The sequence below is a fragment of the Lissotriton helveticus genome, chromosome 6 (assembly GCF_964261635.1).
Source record: "Lissotriton helveticus chromosome 6, aLisHel1.1, whole genome shotgun sequence".
NCBI classification, from domain to species: Eukaryota; Metazoa; Chordata; class Amphibia; order Caudata; family Salamandridae; genus Lissotriton; species Lissotriton helveticus.
This window is the reverse complement of record NC_136067.1, coordinates 1,191,477,800-1,191,501,422: the sequence shown is the minus strand read 5'-3', so window position 1 is coordinate 1,191,501,422 and position 23,623 is coordinate 1,191,477,800.

The window sequence follows — 23,623 nt, the reverse complement described above, 5'->3', positions numbered from 1 at the left end:
CTACCTCTAAGCACTTTAAATTATTATTTTAGTGTTTCACTGAGTTTTTCCCATGTGTGGGGGTGGGGGAGGTGTGTGTGGGGGATGTGCGGGGTGTGTCTGTGAGGTGTGTATGTGTGTGTGTGTGTGTCTGGGGGGGATGAGATGTATATCTGTGTGGGGTATGTGGGTGTGGGTGGGGATGTGGGTGTGTAAAGTGTGGGTGTGGGTGTGTAGGGTGTTTCGGTGTAGGTGGAAGTGTGGGTGTGTGAGGTGTGTTTGGGGTGTGTGTGGGTGTGGGGAGTATGTGTATAGGATGTCTGTGTATGTGTGGGATGTGTGGATGTGGGATGTGTGGATGTATCTGTGAGGTGTGCGTGTGTGTGTGTTGGGGCGGGTGAGGTGTGTGTGTGTGTCTGGGTGTGTGGGATGTGTGGTTGTGGGTGTGGATGTGTAAGGTGTCGGTGTAGGGCTGTGGGGTGTTTGGGTGTGGGTGGAGGTGTGTAAGGTGTGTGTGGGGAGTGTGTGACTGTGGGGGTGTAGGGTTTTGTGCGTGTGGGTGTGTGTGGGACGTACTTGTAGGTACCTAAAACAGCCACAGAACCCAAAATCTCTTTTCAGAGCTACCCTACCTGTAATCACTCAAAAATGATTATTTTACACTATTATTTTCACTATTTTTCACCAAAGTACGCTCCCCGGTACGCTCCCCGGTGCGCGTACCGGGCGATCCCCCCGCGAAAATCGGAAAAAAAATTCATTTTTTTTTTACCCGAGGGACCCTTTTATGGCCCCCACATCAAACCTAGAGGGTCAGGGTGGGTGTACCCTGCCGCCTTTTCATTATTTTCCCTTTTGTTTTTACCACCTCTTGTGTCTCGATCCTACCGAGACACAAGATGGCGGTCGCTGCGAACTGTTTTGAATGTTTACAGACACCCGAGAGCCAATCAGCTTCCCGTGCGCAGGTCGCGTGGCGCGCCCGGAGCGCTCCCCGGTACGCGCACCGGGGCGCGCTTACAGATATATAAATTTTTTGGAACCTAAATTACTCAAAATCATCTGGACCACATATCTTGAGACATAGCAAAGGCACATCGGGCTACCAGTCCCTACAATTTTGCCAAGTTTGGTGAAAATCCATTCAGCCGTTCGAGCTAAAAGTGCGACAGACCGCCCTATGGAAATTAACATGGGGAAAACACGTTTTGGGACCCCCTTTTATCTCGGCCCCCGCTTGACGAATCCCCCCCAAACTTTCAGGGAAGGAGCGGAGCGCCGCAAGGCAAAGTTGCTGAAAAATTCAGGCTGATTCCTCAACCGGCACCAAAGTTATTCCAAATAGAATGTTGCGATTTCCCTATGGAAATCGATCCTAACTATAACTACCTACTGGCGACCGCCAGTAGGTAATATATATATATATATATATATATATATATATATATATATATATATATATAGTTAGGACCTAGTTTCCATAGGAAATCTGCAACATTCTATTGGGAATAACTTTGGCGCCGGTTGATGAATCTTCGCGAATTTCTCAAAGAAGATGGCCCGCTCCGCTCCTTCCTTGAAAGTTTTGGGGGGGATTTGTCAAGTGGGGGCTGAGAGAAAAGGGGTGTCCCAAAACGTGTTTTCCCCATGTTATTTTCCATAGGACGATTAGACACGGCTACAGCCCGAACGGCTGAACGGAATTACACCAAACTTGGCAAAATGGTAGGGATTGGTATGCAGTATGGTGTTCTGTTTAAATGGTGTAAAATCTTCCAGTAGTTTTTGAGAAAATTGTATTAAAAAAATGTATATATCTATAAGCGTGCACCGTACGCGCACGTGCGCCCACGTGCTCGCACCTTCCTGTGCGCGAGCGGAATTTTGATTCGCTGTTGGATGTCTGTCAACAATCGAATCGGTAGAAATCAGGAAGTGTTGGCCGCCATCTTGTTTTCGAGGCAGAAGGGAGCCTAAAAAAAAAGTGGGAAACATGAAAAGGGGCCAGGGTGGAGTTTCCCTGACCCGGTGGACCTTCTCAGGGGGTCCCTAAAGGACCCTGAAGGGCCCCAAAAACATTTTTTATTTTTTGAAAGGGTTTTGAAAAAATTGCGGGGTGCGCGCACGGTGCTCGCACCCGTTAGCCGCCATTTTGTGTTTCTGAAGCAAAACAGTTCCAAAAACAAAAGTGGATAGTTTGAAAAGGGGGCAAGGTAGAGACTCCCTGACCCCCTAGGCCTGCTCAGGGTGTCCCTACAGGACTCCGAAGGGCCAAAAAAACATTTATTTTTCAAAACAATCGCGAGGTGGCGCACGGTGCTTGCACCTCTTAGCCTCCATTTTGTGTTTCTGAAGCAAAACAAAAACACGGTTAAATTAAAAGTTTCAGTGTTTAGATGTTCGTTGTCTCTAAAAAGAACAGTTGTGTTTTAAAAATAGGAGTTTAGAAAGAAATGTGGATGAGATTCAGTGCACTGGAAAAAATAAAATGATTGGTGGTTTCTGATAATTGAACATTGAAAACTAGGGTGCATAGTACTGTTTTTAAAACGGAATAATACTATTGGTTTAGAAAAAGTCATTGAAAAGAACATTGGACAGGATAAGCTGGTATATTGAGTAGTCAAACACACTTGCTGATTGGTTTGCAACATTGAGTGATGAACTTTTAACCTTTTCAGTTTAGATAGGTGTTCCATGGAGAATTACCATAGTAGGAGGCAGAGAGATCATTGGGGATAGGTTGAGCATTATGTGAGTTTGAAAGTGTTGAAATGTACAACCAATTAAAATGTTAGTTTGGTTTAGTGTTTGTGTGGGAAGAAATTTGATTGGTTATGTACGGAGTTATGTGTGAAAAATGACAGGAAATCACGGCCATTTTGTGATTGCAGTGTCTGAGGTACATTTGAGAGTTTTTTGGTTTACAATATCTGGTGTGTGATTCACACTGTACTAAATCTTCAGCAGCATTTTAAAAGGTAAGTAGTCAAATTATGAGGGCAACTATGTTGTATAATTTAAGTTAATAAGAAAAATGTTTTCTGATGTGGAAGTTTCTCACTCTCCCTCTCTTTCTCTGTCTCTCACTGTCTCCCTTTCTCTCCACCACTGTTCTTTTTCCTTCCTCTCTTTTAAAAAAAAAATCTTTCTGTTTAACATACTTTTTCTTTTCTCTGAATATGCTTTTTTTTTCTCTCTCCATTCCTCACCTTCATATCTCTTCCCTCACTTCACTAAAAGTGCCATAGAAACTCTTTCACTAGCATTTAGTAATCATTTCAGGAAAATTCTGACAGAATAATTTGCTTGGTTGATGTGTTTGAAAATATGGGAATACATGTACTCACAAAGTCAGTCAGGTCATTTTATAAGTATAAATTCTTATAAACAAATTTAAGTGATATAATCATATAAAGTACTTGATACAAGTTTCTGTATAATAATTTTAAAGAATAAAATTGGTGAAAAAGCTAGTTTTATATTATCTATTACTAAAAACAAGAAATTAAAGTTCGTTATTTTTGTAAGGTATTACAACACATTTTTATAAAAAAGGAAATGGAGCAAATTGAGGAGACATTGTAAGTAACGTTTGAAATTTCAGCGAGTCTCCTTGAAGATTTGAATAATCCTTTTACTGACAGCAACATTGAAGAAGAGGCAATCGTTGGAGGACATACTATAAGTGATTTTTTTGAAGAGTCAATGAACCATTAATTTTTTGAAGTGTTGGACATGTATGAGTTTGAGGAATCATGTCAGGAGATTTTGGACGAAGAAATTCCAGACCAAATAATGTTGGACGTGCTATTAGATTTTGAAAATTCTGAAAAATAAATGTATATTTAAAAATTAAAAATTATGAGAAACTATTCTTTTTTAATTGTAATCGTTGAGCTAGTAGCCAAGTGATTGTGGTAAAAACTGAGTCTTACAGTATAGTGTGCAACATTTTTCCGTTAATATTCAACTAAGATTACAGTGTGAGTCAGACTTTATTTCACAAAATGGTGGTAGAATACTGTGTTTAGTTTATGTGTTTACAATTAATGCAAAGCATGTAGTCATGGTTTGTATCAGGCCTGGGAGAGCTGAAGAAATTGCTTACCAAGTGTCTCTGTAGCATGTAGTAATGATGTGAGTGAATTCTCAATTATACATTCTCATTTCAACCTTGAGCCCCAAAACTCCCTGAAAACCACTGCTCTGTCCTAAAATATAAAACAGTACTCACAGCAAGACTCTTTCACTGCAATCATTTTTCTGAATTGCAAGGCATACGTTCATGTGTCTAAGATCACAGTGTTCCTTGCTCTCTATCTCTTTCCCTCTGTGTCCTTTACCCTAGATTTCCTTAACGTATTTGTTTCTACCACTCCTTCTCTCTCCAACACTCACTTTCCCTCTGTGTTCATTTTTAACCTTTTTTGTTATTCTCCTTCCCTCATCTTTATACCCCTTCCCTAACTGTTATTATCCTTTACTTATGGTCACTCCCCTTTCCCCACTACACTTCTTCCTGTCTGTATGTCACACCCCTTCTTTTTTTCACATTCTTTCACTCGCTGTCCGTCACTCTCCTTCTCTAATTTAAATCCTTACTCCTTCTTTCACTCCAGTTTCCTAACTCCCTTCATCCCTTCACTCCACTTATCTCTCCCTCACTCCCCATCTCTCACGTTATCTTACCCCTCTTTTCTTATCCTCATACCCCTTTTCTCACCATCAGTGCAGTTCTCTTGCTTCAACCCCCTTTACCCTGCTCTACATCTTACTTTCAATCTAACTCCCCTTTCCTGTCTCTGTCCCCTGCTCCTCGTCTCACCCCCTCCCTCACTCTCCTTTCCTTACTGCCATTTCCTTACTCTTACAATCTCCTTACCTTTATTCCCTACCCTTAGTCCCTTTTTTTCAGTCACTCTTTGACTCCCATTTCCTCACTCACCATACTACCCTTTCCACACTCATTCTGTTAGTCCCTTCCTCCCCTACACTCAATCATGGCAGTCATTCATTTATACTCTACTCATTCATTCAAAAAAGTATGACAGTGTATAAGAGATATAGCTCTTCATTGGGAAGTGAAGTGAGTTCTGAAAAGAACTTTTTTTTTGTTTTTTTTGTTTTGTAGTTTTTTTGGAGTTATTTATCAATTTTATATTTTTTTTGGTTTTTTTAACAAAAAAAAAAGTTAACCATAAAGTGCTCAACAGGAACAAAAAAAAAGTTACATGAAAAAAATGATTGCCGGGAGCATTGGTGGTCGCGAATTTTCTGCTCCATTAACTCCAGACTTTGCTCTCCGTAGCAAAGTACTTCATAGCATTTGTTACAACGGAGATGCACTTCCTTGAAAAGTGGCCGATATTAGGAGCAGAGTCCTTTGACTTCTTGGCAGGTGGCTGGTGTTGCTGCATATCTGAGTCAGAGGAGGAGGAATCCTGTTGTCTGTCTGCCATCTTTTCAATTCAGAAAAAAAAAACAAAGTCCAAAGGAGGAACACAGCAGTAAAGGTGCTTCTTCCAAAAAAGTAAAAGAAATAGTGAGGAAAGTGGGTGGGGTTTTTGAAGATTCTTGAAAAGAAACTACTAATAACCAATCAAAATGGTTGTTTTAGAGTCACATGACTGTTTTCAAGTCACATGTCTTGTGCCTCTCTGCCGCCTGTTTCCGCCGTTTCCCCCGCTCCCTGCCGATGCTCCCCCGTGGCCCTGCCCCCCTTCTTTTCCTGTACCCTCGCCCCCTCCTAGCCGCCACCCCGCTCCCGCCTCCCAGCTGCTCCTCCCTCCCTCCCACCCTCCATTTATGGCAGAGTCTTGCGTACGCGCAGCGAGTGCGCCGAAGGCGCGCCAAAGGCAAGCCCGTCTGCGCCCGTCCGCGCCCGTCCGTGCCTGGACCGCCCAGCGCCAGGACCCCTGGCCCCCGAGGAGGCCAGCCCACGCGACGGACCTACGACACCGCCACCCTCAACGCACTCAACCACGGCCGGAACCCCGGCTGCTACCGAGCCACCCCGAAACGCACACACGGACCCTTCACCTGCCAAGCCTGCAAGTTCACCAGCATCCGGACCTGCACCGCACCCAAGCCGAGCAACAGCAACCACCTCAAGTGCATCCTGCTCAACACCCGCTCAGTCCAAAGACACGCCGCCGAACTCTGGAACCTGCTCGACACAACATCACCAGACGTCCCCTTCCTTACAGAAACCTGGATGAACGCCTCCTCAGCGCCTGACATCGCCATAGCCATCCCGGACGGATACAAGATCACCCGGAAGGACCGCGTCAACCAGACCGGAGGAGGCATCGCCATCGACCACAGGAACACCATCCGCATCACGACCAACTCAGACGACACCTTCACCGCCACCGAACACCTCCACTTCCACATACACACCGATCCCAAGACCACCCTCAGAAGCACCCTCATCAACAGACCCCCGGGACCACGCACACAATTCAGCGAAGACATCGCAGACTTCATCAGCCCGTACGCCCTCCCCTCCGCTGACTACATCCTCCTAGGGGACCTCAACTTCCACCTGGAGAACAACAAGGACAGCAACACCACCACCCTGCTGAACAACCTCGCCAACCTCGGACTCAAGCAACTGGTGAACACCCCCACCCACTACGCCGGCCACACGCTTGACCCAGTCTTCTCCTCCAGCAAGTACATCTCCTTCAGCCACTCCACCGGACTCCACTGGACTGACCACAGATGCATCCACTTCAGCTTCAGAAGAACAACGACCCACCACCCGCAACAAATTCCTCGCAGGAGCTGGAGCAAGATCACCACCGAGCAGCTCACCACCTCCCTCCGCCAGAACCCTCCCGCCAGCACAACGGACTTCAACGAAGCAGCCAGCAACCTCACACAGTGGCTCACCAACTGCGCAAATGATCTCGCACCACTGAAGAACCCTCCCAAAAGACCCGGCAGCAAGAAAGCCTCCTGGGTCACCGACAAACTCAAGAACTACAAGAAGAACTGCCGCACCCTCGAGAAAGCCTGGCGCCACGACCAGACCACAGACAACATGACTGCCCTCAAGCACACCACCCGCAAACACCACCAGCTGATCCGCACCACCAAGAAGACAGCATTCACAGAACGACTGGACAACAATGCCCACAACAGCAAGGAACTCTTCAGCATCGTCAAAGAGTTCTCCAACCCCAGCGCCGGAAACAATGACATCACCCCCTCGCAAGACCTCTGCGACTCTCTCACCTCATTCTTCCACCGCATGATCGCCGATATACACAACAGCTTTGGCGCACCTACCACGCACCCTACCACCGAACCAGCGCCCCCCACCACCACCCTCTGCACCTGGACCCCGGTCAGCACCGAAGACACCACCCGCACGATGAACACCCTCCACTCCGGATCACCAACCGACCCCTGCCCTCACCACATCTTCAACAAGGTCGACTCCATCATCGCACCCCAACTCCTGGACATCATCAACACCTCCTTCAACACCGCCACCTTCCCGGAGATCTGGAAGCACGCCGAGCTCAGCGCCCTCCTGAAGAAACCAACAGCAGACCCCACCGACCTCAAGAACTACCGCCCCATCTCGCTCCCCCCTTTTCCTGCCAAAGTCATCGAGAAGACCGTCAACAGACAGCTTGCCGCCTTCCTCGAGACGAATGGATCCCTCGACCCCTTGCAGTCCGGTTTCCGAGCCAACCACAGCACCGAGACCGCCCTCATCGCAGCCACTGACGACATCAGATCCCTGCTCGACAACGGGGAAACAGCGGCCCTCATCCTCCTGGACCTCTCTGCAGCGTTCGACACGGTCTGCCACGCACCCTAGTGCAGCGCCTCAGCAACATCGGAGTCCAAGAGAAGGCACTGGAGTGGATCATCTCGTTCCTCGCTGGAAGAACCCAGAGAGTCCGCCTCCCCCCGTTCAGATCCGAAGCCACCGAAGTCATCTGCGGCGCACCACAAGGATCATCACTCAGCCCAACCCTCTTCAACGTCTACATGAGCCCTCTCGCAGCCATCGCACGCAAACACAACCTCAACATCATCTCCTATGCCGACGACAGCCAGCTGATCCTCTCCCTCACCAACGACCCCGCCACCGCCAGAACCAGCCTTCACGAAGGGATGAAAGACATCTCCGAGTGGATGAAGAACAGCCGCCTGAAACTGAACTCAGACAAGACGGAAGTCCTCATCCTAGGATCATCGCCCTCCGCTTGGGAAGACTCCTGGTGCCCCCCTGCCCTGGGCACCACTCCCAAGCCAACGGACCACGGACGCAACTTGGGCTTCATCCTGGACTCCTCCCTCTCGATGACCAGACAAGTCAACGCGTCTCATCATCATGCTTCAACACCCTGCGCATGCTCCGTAAGATCTTCCGATGGATCCCCACCGAAACCAGGAAGACGGTCACCCAGGCACTCGTCACCAGCCGACTGGACTACGGAAACACCCCCTACGCCGGAACCACAGCCAAACTTCAGAAAAGACTCCAGCGCATCCAGAATGCCTCGTCTCGTCTCGTCTGGTGCACGACTCGTCTTGGACGTCCCCCGACACAGCCACATCTCCGGCCACATGAGAGACCAGCACTGGCTCCCCGTCAGCAAGAGGATCACGTTCAGGCTCCTCACCCACGCACACAAGGCCCTCCATGACCTGGGCCCCAAGTACCTCAACAACCGCCTGACCTTCTACCCGCCCACCCGCCAGCTACGATCGACCAGCCTCACCCTCGCCGCCGTACCATGCATTCGCAAAGCCACCGCCGGGGGAAGATCCTTCTCCTACCTGGCAGCCAAGACATGGAACTCCCTCTCCATCCACCTCCGGCTGACCCAGGATCACCTTTCCTTCAGGAAGCTCCTCAAGACCTGGCTCTTCGAGCAGTAGCGGACCCCTCCCCCCCAGCGCCTTGAGACCCTACCGGGTGAGTAGCGTCCTATACAAATGTCCATGATTGATTGATTGATTGAAGGCGGTGATTAGTCCTATGAAGTTGTCTTGAATGGGGTAGCCTACTACTGTGCTTATGAATCCCCTTACTTTGGTCCGGAATGATTTTACTTTTGAGCAGTTGAGGATCAGGTGTGCTAGGTCCCCCTTTTCTTTATGGCAGTTCTAGCATGTATCGTTCTCACTAATCCCCGCCGCGGCTAGGCGGGCTGGAGTCCAGAATACTTTGTGGAGTAGCCAGTATTTGGTTTGTGACAATTGTGGCGTTACTTTATTTCTGAGCGCGGAGTTCCACAGGGAGGTTTTTTCCCCTATCACTGAGGGCTCTGCGTAGTAGTGTTTCCCATGATTCTAGGGCTTTGCCATTCAGATTAGATTTCGTCGGGCTAAATAGTTTGTAGCGGTGGGCTGTCTGGTGACCGGTCTTGTTTATGTTTGTCATCTATTTGAGGATGGATGGGGATTCTTTGCTAAGATTCGCTTTGGCCACCGCTGCTTTGATTTTTAGGAATGCATGGAACTCCACTTCCTGGAGGTTGTGTAGGTATTTGATTGTGTCAAACGTGAGTGGTGAGCAGAGTTCCTCCAGCTGATGGGGGGAGGAGATCCCGCATGTATACCAGGCTTTCATGTCTAGTGTCCTATCTCTGTATTTTATCTTGGTGTTGTGCCAGATGGATTCCCATTTTGTGTGCCTAATACTTTGTTCGAGTTTCTTGTCTACTTTGAGGAGGGCTGCCTTGGTGTTCTTGAGGATGGGGTTGTTTGCTTCCGGGTGTTTATTTTCCGTAAGGATGGCTATGAGGTCAAGGCCCTCTAGGGAAGCTTTCTCCAGCGTCAGCCACACCGGTGTGTATTCTTGTTGTGGGATCAACCAGTAGATTCCTTGTTTGGCTAGACATGCGGAGTGAAGCGTTTTGAAGTTTGTGAGGTTGAGCCCTCCCAGATTTTTGTGGAGTGAGTTTCTGCAGGCTTATCCTGGGCTTTTTGTCCCTCCATATGAAATTGTTAATGAGTCTATCCAGCTGTTTGTGGAAGTCGTCTGTCGTGAGTGGAAGCATACTGAGCGTGTAGTTAATCAAGGGTGTAATCATCATTTTGAATGATTCAACCCTTCCCCACCAGCTGATGAACCTCGGGGACCATGTGTCTAGTTCCTCTTTTATTGTCTTTATTAGTGTGGTCTCGTTTTGGTCTAGGGTGGATTTAAGGTCTCTGCCGAAGTGTATGCCAAGGTACTTCAGGAACTTTGTTTGCCAAGTCAGCCCAGAGTTCCCCAGGACTGTCTTGGTAGTGTGGATGTTTAGCGGTTTGCATTCCGACTTATCTGTGTTTAGTTTGTACCCTGATACCTGTGCATACTCTTCAATGGTGGACATAAGGGCTGCTATGGATGGGCCAGGGTCTTCTGTTGTGATTAGTACGTCGTCGGCGTATGCTGCTAGCTTGACTGTGGTGTCTCGTATCGGAATACCTTTTATTCCTGCATTGTCTCTGATCATGGCCAGCAGGGGCTCGAGTGCTAGAAGGAAGAGGGCATCCCTGTCTGGTTCCTCTGCCCAGGAAGAGTGGCTCTGACGTGCCCCCATTAACCACCACTCAAGCTTTCGGTTCCTTGTAGAGAGCCATCACCATCTTCCTGTAGTTTTCCCCAAATCCGAATTTGTTCATGCAGCACTCTAGGAAGGGCCATGACACTCTGTCGAACGCCTTTTCGGCATCTACAGCTATCATGACTGCCGGTACTTTGCTGGTCGAGGTGTGGTTATTTAGATGGCACAGGAGACGCGTGTTGTCGCTGGACATCCTATTTTTGAGGTACCCCACCTGTGAGTTCCGTATCGGGTTTGGGAGCTGGGCATTTAGTCGTGTTGCAAGGACCTTTGTGTAGATCTTGCAATCTACATTGATTAGGGAGATTGGGCGGTAGTTTTGGGGGTGCTGGGGGTCTTTGCCTTCCTTGGGGATGACAATTATGTTTGCTTCGGACATGGATTGTGTCATGCTCCCTTTTTTGACGCAATGAGTGAAGACCTCCACCAGCGCGGGTTTCAGTAGGTGGAGGAAATGTTTATAGAATGTGGTTGTGTAGCTGTCCGGGCCTGGCGCTTTATTGTCTTTAAGTGCCGCGACTGCTCTCTCTATCTCCACCCCAGTTATGTTACTTTCCAACAGGGCTTTCTGTTCCTCTGTCAGTCTGGGTAGATTAAGGCCGCCTAGGAGGCTTGCGCCTCCGTCTGGTTTAAGGCCGATATCTATTTTGTAAGTCTTTCATAGAAGTTCCTAAAAACTTCGAGGATTTTCTTGTTGGCTGTTTGCGATTTGTTTTGGCTATCTGTCATGGCGGCGATTGCGTGTTGCCTCTGTTTGCTCTTAAGGTAGGATGCCAGCGCTTTGCCTGCCTTGTTGGCCGTGCATAGGTTTATCGCCTTGTATCTGGTGATCCATGCTCCCGCTCTCTCGCTTAGGATTTTGTTTAGTTCGTACTTCTTTTTTGTTAGGGCTGTGAGGGTGTTGCCATCCATTAGGTTGGCACAGTGACCCTTTTCCAGCTCGTTGATTTGGTTTTCTAGGTCTGTTATTTTTTATTTCTATCTCTATTTATCCTGGCTTTGATGCTTAAGAGTTTCCCTCTGAGCGTGGCCTTCATGGCGTCCCACAGTGTGCCTTTGTCTGTCCCTGCGTTGTCATTAAACTCAAGGTATTCTTTGATGGCCCCCTCAATCTCTGCGACGTTGGCTGGGTGTTTGAGGATGTCGCTATTTAGTCGCCATCTCCTGCTTGGTTTATTGTTGTGTCTCCCGCTAAGTGTTAGGCTAATGTGTGCGTGGTCTGAGATGGTTATCGGTGCTATTTCCGTTTGGTCTATTAGATGTGTGTGGGAGGCTGACATAAGGATATAGTCTATTCTGCTATAAGAGTTGTGTGGGTGGGAGTAGAATGAGTAGTCTCTGGTGTCTGGGTGCTGTAGTCTCCACGGGTCAGTGAGCTTCAGCTTTGCACATAAGGTCTTCAAAGTGTTTGGGTTCTGGGATCCTGGCTTCACTTTTAGTGGGTGTCTGTCCAGTGCCTGATCTAGGACCTGGTTAAGGTCTCCGGCCACCAGCAGAAGTTAGTCTTGGGGAAGGTTATCTAGTTTGGTTTCTACGCCTTTCCAGAATACCTTGTCATCTGAGTTTGGCCCATAGATATTGGCTATGTGGATCATCTCTTTTTCTCTTTTGAGGCTAGTAATTAGGAGTCTCCCATCCTCATCTGCGTAAGATTCATGTATGTTAAGTCTGGCTTTTTTGTTGATAAGGGTGATGACCCCCTTCTTTTTGTTTATCGTAGGTGAGCAGGCCAGCTCCCCTATCCAGTTTGCCCTTAGACGCAGTGCATCTTCGGCTGATATTTGGTTTCTTGGAGGATGCAGACATCACTCTTAAGTTTCGACAGGTATTCTAGCACTTTTCTTCTTTTGACTGGGTGGCTTAGCCCCTTGACGTTAAGTGACACAACCTTGATGTCAGAGAGTATTTGTGTGTGAGCATGCGCCGTCATCCCTTGGCCATGGGATCGCCTATGTTGCTAGGGTCATTACTCTTGTATGACTTAGCCTGTTTCCCTATGTGCCCGTTTCTAGCCTTCCTAGTCTTGTGTAGGCCCTGGCATTGTAGCAAGCATAGTGTGCGTTTCCCCCTATGTCGGAGGTGGTTTTTTGTCCTCGAGAGTGAGAGTAGAAGAAGAAAGGATAGAAAGATAGAGATATAAAAGAGCTGTACTGTGTGCGCCCCCCTGGACCCCATCCCCCCTCCCCTCCCACCCTCCTCCCCCCGCTTACTGTCCGCTGGGCGTGCGACAGTGAAGGTCCTTCCCTCTCTCACTCCCTCCCTCCCCGAAGATTCATGTGTTCATAGTCTTTAAAAGGATATGCCACTGCGTGCGTGCTTCCGTGCTTCGCTGTTGGTAAAGTCTGTATTTCTTGCTCCGCATTGTGTATTCCATAGAGGTAGCCGTTGAGGTAGTTAGGTTGTCTGGAGGTAGATCGGTTTGCTTGTCTGACTCCGATATGGGGTCTGTTGTTTAGAGGTCATTGTTGCTGTGTGTCTTGTTCCTGGGACTTAATCTGCTACATTACCATTGGTTGTCTCTGTGTTTTCAGGGGGGGCCCTTCTTTTCGCTGTTCCTAAGATTTGGGCCTCCATGCTTTCTTGGGGCAGGCCCTGTAAGTATTTCTTTAGGTTGTTGGGGTCCTCAAACGTCAAAGTTCGCCACCTGTCTGTTATCTTCATCCGTGCGGGCCCCGCGAAGCTGAAGGTTATGTTCTCCTTGCGCAGCCTATCTCTCAGTGCGAGGAAGCCCTTCCTGATCTCCACTGTGTGTTTAGAGTAGTCTTGCGTTATGATTATCTTGCTTCCTTTCCATGTCAGGTTCTGGTTCTTCCTGGCCGCTGCAAAGATAGCTTCGGTCTGATTCGTTCTTAGGGGTTTGAGGATGATAGGGCGCGGTCCTCGGCCCTGTTGTGGTTTGGCCGCCGGTACACGGTATGCCTTGTCCACCTCGAACTGCCTATCAAAATTGATGCCTGTTAGTTGTGGTATGAGCCCCTCTATTAGAGCTGTGCAAGAGCCGGGCTGGTCTTCCTCTCCATCCGGCACCCCCAGCAGCCTTATGTTCCCTCTTCTGAGGCTGTCTTCTTGCTCGGCCAGCTGCTTCTCCAGGTTGGCTGAGGTTTTAGATACCGCTGCTAGGCACTTGTGGGCTTGAGAGTTTGCATCCTCAATGTCGCTGATTCTCTTTTCCACTGTGTCGATCCTCGTATTGGTTTTGCATTGGTCCGCTCTTATGGCCGCCAGTTCCAGTTGCATGTTGTCAATAGTCTGTTTTGTTGCTTTGGCTAGGTCATTTCCTTCATTAATCTTTTTTAGAAGTGTTTCAAGGGTTACTTCGTTTTTGAGGTCTGATTTGAGCTTAGAGGGCGAGTCAGGCGGGTCCTTCCTGTATTTTTTGTTCTCATTGGTTGTTTTCCCATCTTGCCCCGCCATTTCTTCGAAGCCGCGTCTTGCCTGGTAGGTATGTAGTCTACCTTATTTTATTTTATTTATTTATTCAAAGTTTTATATAGCGCGAACAAGATCTTTACAGATATCAGAGCGCTTCACAGGGGGGGGAGTGGGCAACAGGAGGGTGAATAAACATAATAATTGGGTACAGTATAGTAAACGATAGCATACTAGGATAGCAGTCATGTGCTGATAAGATAACAGCAAGCACCCAGATAGACAACAATATAAGGCGGTGCAAGGTCTTTGATCCAGCTACAATGTAGATCAGCAGATACCAATAAACACTCAAAATAGACAATAATATAAGACGGTGCAGAGTCTTTGATCCAGCTACAATGTAGATCAGCAGATACCAATAAACACTTAAAATAGACAATAATATAAGACGGTGCAGAGTCTTTGATCCAGCTGCAGAAGGAATCAGGAGGGCTCAGGCTATAAGGATATCTATATCACTTACTTAGAGATCCAGAGAACAAGGGGTAGGGGCATCAAGGGGGAGATTCAACAAACTGATGTGCACCGTATAGTAATGGGTAGTAGGTGAGTAGCATAATAGGATCACAATCATGCATGAATATGAAGTTATTGGACCATCAAATAATCAATGTTACAAAATCGGTGCAAAGTCTCTGAACTACAACAATAAGGTTCAGGTGAACTTGGCCATAAGGATGGCTTTCACTTCTTTCTTGAAGAGTGCAGTGGAGGAGATAAGCCTCGTTTCAGGAGGGAGTGCATTCCAGATCCTGGGTGCCATCCCTGAGAAGGAGCGTTTGTACGTTTTTCCCTTACGGAATCTGCGAGGTTTCAGGAGCAGACTTTTTGTACTTCTATTGGATCTCGAGCCTCCTGATATAGACAGCTTTTGCGTGAGGTAGTTGGGTGCCTTGAGGTGTATGGCCGAGTGTGTCATAACGGCAATTTTCAGCTGTATTCTGGCTTCAAAGAGAAGCCATTTCAGGGATTTCAGGTCAGGAGTTATATGAGAGTGTTTCCTTGAGCCAGTAATGAGTCTCGCGGCAGCATTCAAGGAGGCTCTTAGGGGTGCGGTTGTTGCTAGAGGGAGTCCGCTGAGGGCCACAATTCCATAGTCTATGCGGGGGATGACTAGGGCTTGTACAGTAGTTAGGAAATCTCTGACTGGGAGGAAGGGTTTGAGTTTCCTCAAAGTGTTGATTTGAAAGTTAGCTCCTTTCGTTGCTTTGCTAATGTGCTGTTGCATATTGAGCTTTGCGTCAAGTGTGATACCTAAGGATTTCGCAGAGTCCACGATGGTGGGTCGGACATTGAATGCTGTTAGGTGATTGAGCCAGATTTGGGTGGTGGTAATTTTCGCATGGGGTGATATCAGGAGGAACTCAGTTTTCAGCGCATTTAGTTTGAAGTGATTGTCGGCCAACCACAATTGGGTGTTTCTAAGTGTGTAGTTCAGAAGTTTGATATCTTTCGGGGATTGTACCTTTAAGTAAAGTTGAGTGTCATCGGCATACATATGGAAGTGTACATTGGATGCTTGGAGCAAGGAAGCGAGTGGTTCCATGATGAGGTTGAACAGCGTGGGTAAGAGGGAAGATCCTTGTGGGACGCCTAAATCTACTGGCACAGGTGAGGACAGCACATTGTTGATCTTGAACTTATGAGACCGGTTGTGTAGGAAGGAAGTGAACCATTTGAGCACAGTCCCGGATAAGCCCATTCTGGTATTTAGGAGCTCCAATAGGTTCTCATGTTTGACCGTGTCAAATGCTGAGGAGAGGTCCAGGAGGATGAGGAGACAGGAGTCGTTGCGATCAAGGATTTGGAGGGCGTCATCAATTATGTGTGTCATGGCCGTTTCCGTGCTGTGTTTCGCTCGGAAGCCTGATTGATGAGGGTCGAGGAGTTCGAATCGGTCAATGTGTTTTGTTAGTTGGAGTTGCACACATTGTGTTTTGTTATTTCGCCTCTGTTGTCCTGGTTTGACTTATCTGTGTTTGGCTTGTCCTGGCGGAACCTGCAGGGCTTCCGTATGAACTTTGTTCTTGTTTTGGCTTTGGCCCCCGCCAGCTCACCGCCTGGATCTGCGCTCTTGTCTTTCCTGCTGATGTAACGCTCAAACGGTTATTTTTAAGGCGACTTGTTGTTATGCGCTCCCCTTTGTTGTGAGCGGATCTATGATCATATGCGCCTCTCCTGCGAGGATTCCAAGCTTCCGAGCAGTTCTCTGGCCACGGTTAGACAGTGCGCTGCAGTGCTCTTTTTGTCTATGGCGCGATGCTCGGTGTCTGAGAGCCTGCGGTCTTTGGGTTTTTTTGTGGTTTTTTTATGTCTCTTTGCCAATTTTTGGCGCTATTGGCTCATTTTGTTGGCCTCTAGTTGCTCCTGGGTGGCAACTGCCTGTGTATTTGCCTCTTTCTCTTTGCTTTTTGGCCGTGACGGTGCCAAGGGTGGCGGACCAGTTTCCGCTCGCTTCGCTTAGGCGCCGCCTCTGTGGGAGAGGTCAGGTACACAAGATGGCTCCCTTCTTGCGGTGCTTATTTTGTTTTGGTTTCGTTTTCGTTTCCCTTGTTTGTTTATGCGTCTTGTGTCCGTGTCCCTCGCAAGCTGGTTATGCTGTTCTGTGTGGGCGGGGGGGTTTAAGTACGAGGAGGTGCTTCCTCGGTGGGTCCTACCTTGCCGTAGTGCTTCTACGCTGCCTGCGCCCTCACCGCCGATCTTAGGGTCTTTGCCTGACCCTCCTTCGTGGTGACCCTTTCAGCAAGTTGTCACTTCTTGCACTTCGCGCAGCTCGTACCGTGTCTTGTGCTTCAGCCAAGGCTTCCCCCCCCCTTCGCGTTAACCTTGGTTACAGCTCCTCTCTCTCGGGGGAACCGCCATCTTGTTTTCCCCTATGGGTGCTGCCGATCTTCTCTGGTTCTGATCTACCTTTTTTCCCGTTTATTTCCAGCTGTATCTCTGGCTCAGTTCTGTGCTCGGGATGTTCCCACGCCTTCTCCTTCGTTTGGGTCACCGACTGATCGTTTTTGTGTGCTAGCTCGCCGTTATTTACTTCGGGTCGGAGGTGGTCCCGGACTCAGGCTCCTGTCCGCATCTCCGTCCCCCCGAACTAAGCTTTTAAAAGCTAGAAAAGCACAAGCCATGGTAAGTGCATTATGGAAGCTGTTGGGAAGTTAGTGAAATAACATTAGATATCTATAAGCATGGGGCACAAGCATATTTAAGAGTTTTAGTGTTTTTTGGCATAAAGATAAAATTAGGGTTTTGGAGTTTAATACGGGGTTACTAGCTGTAAAGCAACTCTGCACAAATGTATCTGACATGCAGAGCCGCAAGGAGCAATGGGTTGACCAGATCATGGTTTAGGTTCCAATTAAGGATGCAATTTCATTGAAATGTGTAATTAATTACTGTTTAAGTAATTTGAATTTATAATGAGTTATTTTGAGTGCATGTATTGTATCACGATTGTATCACGAGCGTTACTGGACTGACGGTTGCTTTAAATGATTTTTTCTAGATACCCCTGATGAAGGGTTGTCCCGAAATGCATTGGGTATTTTAAATAAATTGTGGCGTGTGGAACATCCAATGCTCCTGTGTATTTTGTAAAAAATCTTGAATGGTTAAGAAAACGAGTAAAATGGATTGAATACATTAAGGGTGAAAAAGAAGAATAAAAAGAAAGTGAAACGTGGATTAACCAAGGAGTGAAATATACATTCGATTCATTGGATTCGTTAGGCAGTGCAGCTTGGAAGGGAACCATGTGGCTCCTTCATGTTCGGCTTGTGTCTATATGTTAACATATACACAAATATATAGGAGAAAAACATACTTATAGTATCATACATATATTTACGAATATTAAAAATATATATATTTTTAAATCCTTAACAAACCTTAATCCCATACCCACCCTAAGCCCTAAAAAACTCTTTGCCACCCAAAACCCATACCCATCCTAATAGGTTAATGAGTCTCCAGTTTACACCCAGCAGGAAAGAAAGGAAGGGGCACAGCTCCATAGTTCACTGGCAATCATTTATTTATTCGTTTCATGCAAGAAATATTGACCTATATAGATACACATGCATATACATACAATACACTTACCTTTATATTTACATTTTGCGTGGTAATGGCATGTGTTGCAAAAGCAGGTAGTGGAGAAGCTGCACTTTAAGACGCATGTGTTGTTACGCTTTCATTGTAATGGCATGCATGGTTCAAACTGTGTTGCGATTGCAGTTTCCCCGTTCTCCTTTGTAATGGCTCGTGCAGCCAATGGCAAAGCTAGGTTGTGCATTGACTACACTTAATAAACTTGTTTTAGTGGATCATTATTCACTCCAAATTTAGCAGAAATGCTATCAATGTTGAAGAGTGCAACACATTTTCCGTCACTAGATTTCTCGTCAGAGTAACACCAGGTGAAATTACATCATGACTTTCAGGATTTAACAGCTTTTGTGACACAATTGAAACTTTTACATTTCTAAGAATGTATTTTGGTCTATTTTCAGCTGCATCTGTATTCCAGAGAGTTATGGAAAATGTACTGAAGGGTGTACAGGATTTGAAAATGTACCAGAATGGCGTTTCGGAGCACTTTGTGTGAAAATGACCAGCATGTAAGTGATGTGCTTTTGAGATTGAAGAAAAGTGACTTAACTTTAAAAGCCAAGAAATTTAAGTTCACTTTGAAAAAGACTGAATATATGGGTCAAACTGCAGGTGTAGAACCCAGACGAGTATTAGTGAATATGATTAGTACAATGGCAAGTTTGAGTTGTAAGGAAGAAGTTCCTCAATGGCAGAGTATCATAGCAAGTTTATACCGAACTTTGCAGAATAAAATAAAAAGGATGAGAAGTTTATTTCAGAAGGGTACTGTGTTTCTGTGGGATGGACAGTATGAGAAGGAATTAAACATGTTGAAGTTGTGTTTATGGAAAGCCTGCAGTTTGCAAAGTTGTGAACTCCGTGATTCTCAGTGATTATGACTAAGGCTCCCAGTTTTACTGTATTTATTTTTTAACATTTCCATCTGTACTTATCCACATTTATATCTTGGCCAGCCTATCTGCACTTATCCACATCTATTTTTAGTTTTGTGACCAAATAAAGTTGTTACTTGTATATTTCAACATTTATTTAAATTATAAATATGCACTAAAACATTTATGTCTGTCTGGGTTTAGCACATTGCAAACCCACATATTATTAAATAATACACCTACATGAAAAATGATAATAGCATTATACCACAAAAAACCATTGAGGCTCAGGCGTATGTATTGGTGGCGGATCTCCAGGTTGTAAGATCTGTAGCAGAATGTGTGGAATAGGCAAACAGTGATAAAATAAGCAAATGTAGATTGCAGCCTATGGTCGTAAGGAAATTAACCAAGGTGCCCTGGGATGATGTGGTTTGGAATATCTTAGGACCCATTAGGATTTCTAGTGTAGATAAGTACGTCATAGTTCCCATGGATATGTACTAAAAGTGGTCTGAATTTGCTATCACCAATTCTGTTTAAACTTATGTTATTACTTTTTTCAATCTGGTTTTCGGGAGAGAATGTTTTCCATCCACCATTTTAATTGATAATGGTGTACAGCCAGCTTCTAATGAGAAGTTTCTTTTTGACAGAGGGATTGAACCTGAATGAACTGCTGTATCACCTCGAAACAAGTGGTATGGTGGAACGTTTTAGCAAAGTTTTGAAAGAAAAAATTCAGAGTGCTGTATTCAGTCAATTATGTTGGCAAAAGAAGTAGCAAATCAAAGTTAAACTTATACCATTTTGAGTATTACCCCATTTGAACTGTTTTGAAAGAGGAACCCTAATACCTAGATATCTCCATCATAGGTAAACACAGATGGTGGCTGGTACGAATACTGAGTATGTCAAGAATGGGTGGGAGAATTTTAACAGGTAAAGTTTAAAGAGTGAAAAGATCAATTTGATGCTCTAAAGGCAACCATGAAGACTCATGCAGAACGTTGATGTGGTGAAAGTAAAAAATCTACTGAAAGTGAACCTACAATATAAATATTGGTCTCAATAGACAGGTATCAAGGGTTTTTAAGAATGCGGTCAAAACAGACGATCACATAATCTGGAATTTGAACAGAGTGGCAAAACTGACCCGTCGTACGAGTTTTAATGTTTGTGGAAATGATGGTGTTGAAAAAAACCAACGTATGTAATAATTTGAAGGGGATTCAGAGGTGTTGTAAGAAACCTGTGTATCTGAAAGATTGTGTGATTTCATACTCTTTCTGTACAATTGTGAAGTGCCTCATTCATAGCGTCTTATTTGTATATTAAAGTGAAATTAGTACTGTACTATGCATGTTAATGTTATAAACACTTAAAGATGTAAGTAGTTCTCGAAGTCTTATAATAAATGTAGAAAATGAAGAAGTCTCACTCATGCCAATGCAAGCAATAGCAAAAAGTTGTGTACAGATGTACATATTAAAATGTAAATACAGGCCTAAGCTACCTTCAATAGTAGAAAAGCAGCACAAAATGGAGTCAAGTCCCTGGGGGAGGGAAGTAGAGATGAGCTTGTATAGAATAGAGAAATACAATTAGACAAAACAGGGATGGAAATGTACAGGCCTGCATTGCCAGAACGCGTCTTTGAGAAAATATATAGATAAGGGAGCACAGAGGCACAGAATAGGTGGGAGACTAGGCCTTGTAGAGTAGTAGATATGCTGCGAGTCGAGCATTGCTAGGCTTCAAAGAGACAAGTCGAGGACAACGGGTAGTACAAGCGGTGGTGTAGAAAAGTAACCAAATAGCAAGTGCACATGTATCGCATTTCATGAACATATGATCAGCTTTTTAGCAGAAAGCATCACTTTTGATATAATGGTGTGCTTAAGCAAATGCCTGATTGAATATACAAATATGTGACGTATTTATGCACACAAGTGTATAAAACAAACTGGCTGCCGCGTTGTTAGTCAGAGTTCAGATCCCAGTTCCACTACTGACTGAATAGAAACTGCTCAAATATCAGGTGAGCAGGCACCGAGTGGTCTACTAAAGTCTGCCTATTCAAAAGATAGGCAGGTTAGAGTCCCGGGTTGCTGTCAAAAAGGGGGAGGGGGAGGAGAGCTCGACTTTGTACCTTAAAATTTAAAATCTTATAATCTATGCAAATGTATGCATCAGGTTCTTCCTTTTTTTTGTTGGGATGCAATGAAATTAAATGTGGTGATTCCCGGTACACACCAGAAGATTAGTCAGTGTGAATTCCGCTTTGAAATAGAAGAGATGCTCCTTCTGGGAGTGATGTAAAAAGCAATAATGCATTACACAGGTGAGTAGCTCCTGGAAGAGGCACTCCTTCAGGGAGTGATCTAGCAGGCAGTAGTGCATTACTCAGGAGTGAAGCTCCTGGAAGGGACGCTCCTTTGGAGAGTGATCTAGAAGGCAGTAGTGCATTACCCAAGAGACTGCTCCTGGAAGAGACACTTTCAGAGTGATTCACCAGGTTATAGCGCATTACTCAGAAGGAAGCTTCTGGAAGGGACATTACTTCGGGGAGTGCTCACAGGTATCCTGGTTAGATCCAGAGGGCTAGTGTGGAAATAGTGAGATGAACTGGGTAACAGGTGTGTGAAGTCTGATGTGATAAAGAGAGTCATTTGATTGGCTCCAGCAGACCTTACCCTGAGTAAGTTAGATGCTCAGCTCTCAAATTCCCAGATTTAGGATATCTGGAAGGAGTCTTTAAAGAAAAGGGCTGAGGTATCAGTTGGAGAGTCTGACTGTTGGATAACGGGACAGCAAATTGCTGGTGTCAATTGACTTTGCCCTGAGCACGGTCAAACCCTTGATTATGAATCCGAAAAGTTTAATTTGCAAGTGGATATCCCTCCATGAATAAGAAGGACAACATAAAGAGTACAGTACTGCATAATCACAAGGGACAAATCATAGAGAAGTGGCATGCCTTACAGTCTGGTATAAGCAAAGCAGCAAGATCTTTCTTGACATTTTTGCTATTTCAAAAGAAACCCCAAGGTGTCCTGGAAGCAGAGTAGTATTATTTCAGATAAGAATACAGTTAACCAAAATAAAATGCCCCAAGATTAATCTAAAGGTTAATAATAATTCCCTATGAGAGAGACTGATAATTTACCATGGCAGGTAACATATAAGATTGATTTCGAATTTACATTTATATGGGCCCATGGAGAACCCTCATGTCCATATAATACCCCTCAAATTCATATAATAACCGAGTCACTCATCATACCAGAGGCCTTTTTTGATGCATTCATCACCAAGATTTACGATTCAGTGATAGAATGGGACACCACATCTCCAGCACCGCAAATAGTTGTTTATATTCATGATAATATTATAACATGTATCTCATCAGGCACAAATCCTCTTAGACCCCCCCCAGATATGTAAATTGGCGATAAACGTGCTTGATGTACACCACTTTGGCCTCAAGGTAGTGTTTGTGAAGTAAGTTACCATGGTCACCATTGCTATAAGTTGGCAATATTCATTGAATACAAATAGATTAGTGAAGGGAACAGGCTCAAAAAGGGACATAAGGTAGTAGGCAAACCAACAAGGGAGTAAAAATGACCCTTCTATTACATATACACAGGAAATGCACACATCCTTAGGAGACCATGGAGACCCCTCTGGAACACATGGTAAAAACGTTCCCTTCAGTAGAGAAAAAGATATAAAAGTATTGCAAACAATAGTAGAAAGGTATCAAGGGCCACTCCCAGCCATGGCCAAAGAAAGGAACATTCGACAAAGACATAATTGAACATACATTGACATGCATTCGCTCTAAGTATAATAGGAAGAAAAGACAGAAAAGGGAAGCTACTCTATTATGGCAGGTATTCCACTATACAAAAGCAAATGTGAAACATTCCACTATACAAAAGCAAATGTGAAACAAACAGCACCCGAAGTGGCACAGCCCCCATAGAAGCCCCTGACCTATGGTCTTTACCCCGCTCTGCCAGCGGCAGAGTGTCAATATCCTGCTAGCGTTCCACCTAAAGAGGAGAGACAAAAGTTACAGGGAGACGAGGCACCCTCGGACCTCACCCCTACAACTCATTGGGCTGGTCCAGACCCGTACCAGAGAGACAGACTCAAATTAATTGCAGCACACCGTTAGACTGGCAGAATGCTCTAGAAGTCCAGCTGCTCTTCGAAGGCAATGGACCACAGGACATTTTCTTAGGCTGGGAGACACTCTTGAGGAGACGGAGAGGCAACTGAGCAGTTGATAAAAGAAGACAAAGGATGGGAAAGGGACAGAGATGCCACAATATCATGAACCCCCAATTGCGTTACAAGATGTAGGGGGAGCAGAAGACCAGGAGTAGGAAGACAAGAGGTTAGTTATTATTGTCAACCCTTTTCAGATGAATTGGCACAATGGATTAAAAAAAGTGGAAAAAGCAATGGCCCAGAAAAGTGTCTTTTCAACCCATTGACTTAGCAACTGCTACAGACTGTATATGGTAGGGACAGGGCTGACTGGAACTACCCCTATTTGCAAGAGTGCCTCATGATATGGGAGACAACCAGATCTGAGGTTAGGCCCAAAACCCGTAATTCCTCAACAAATAAATC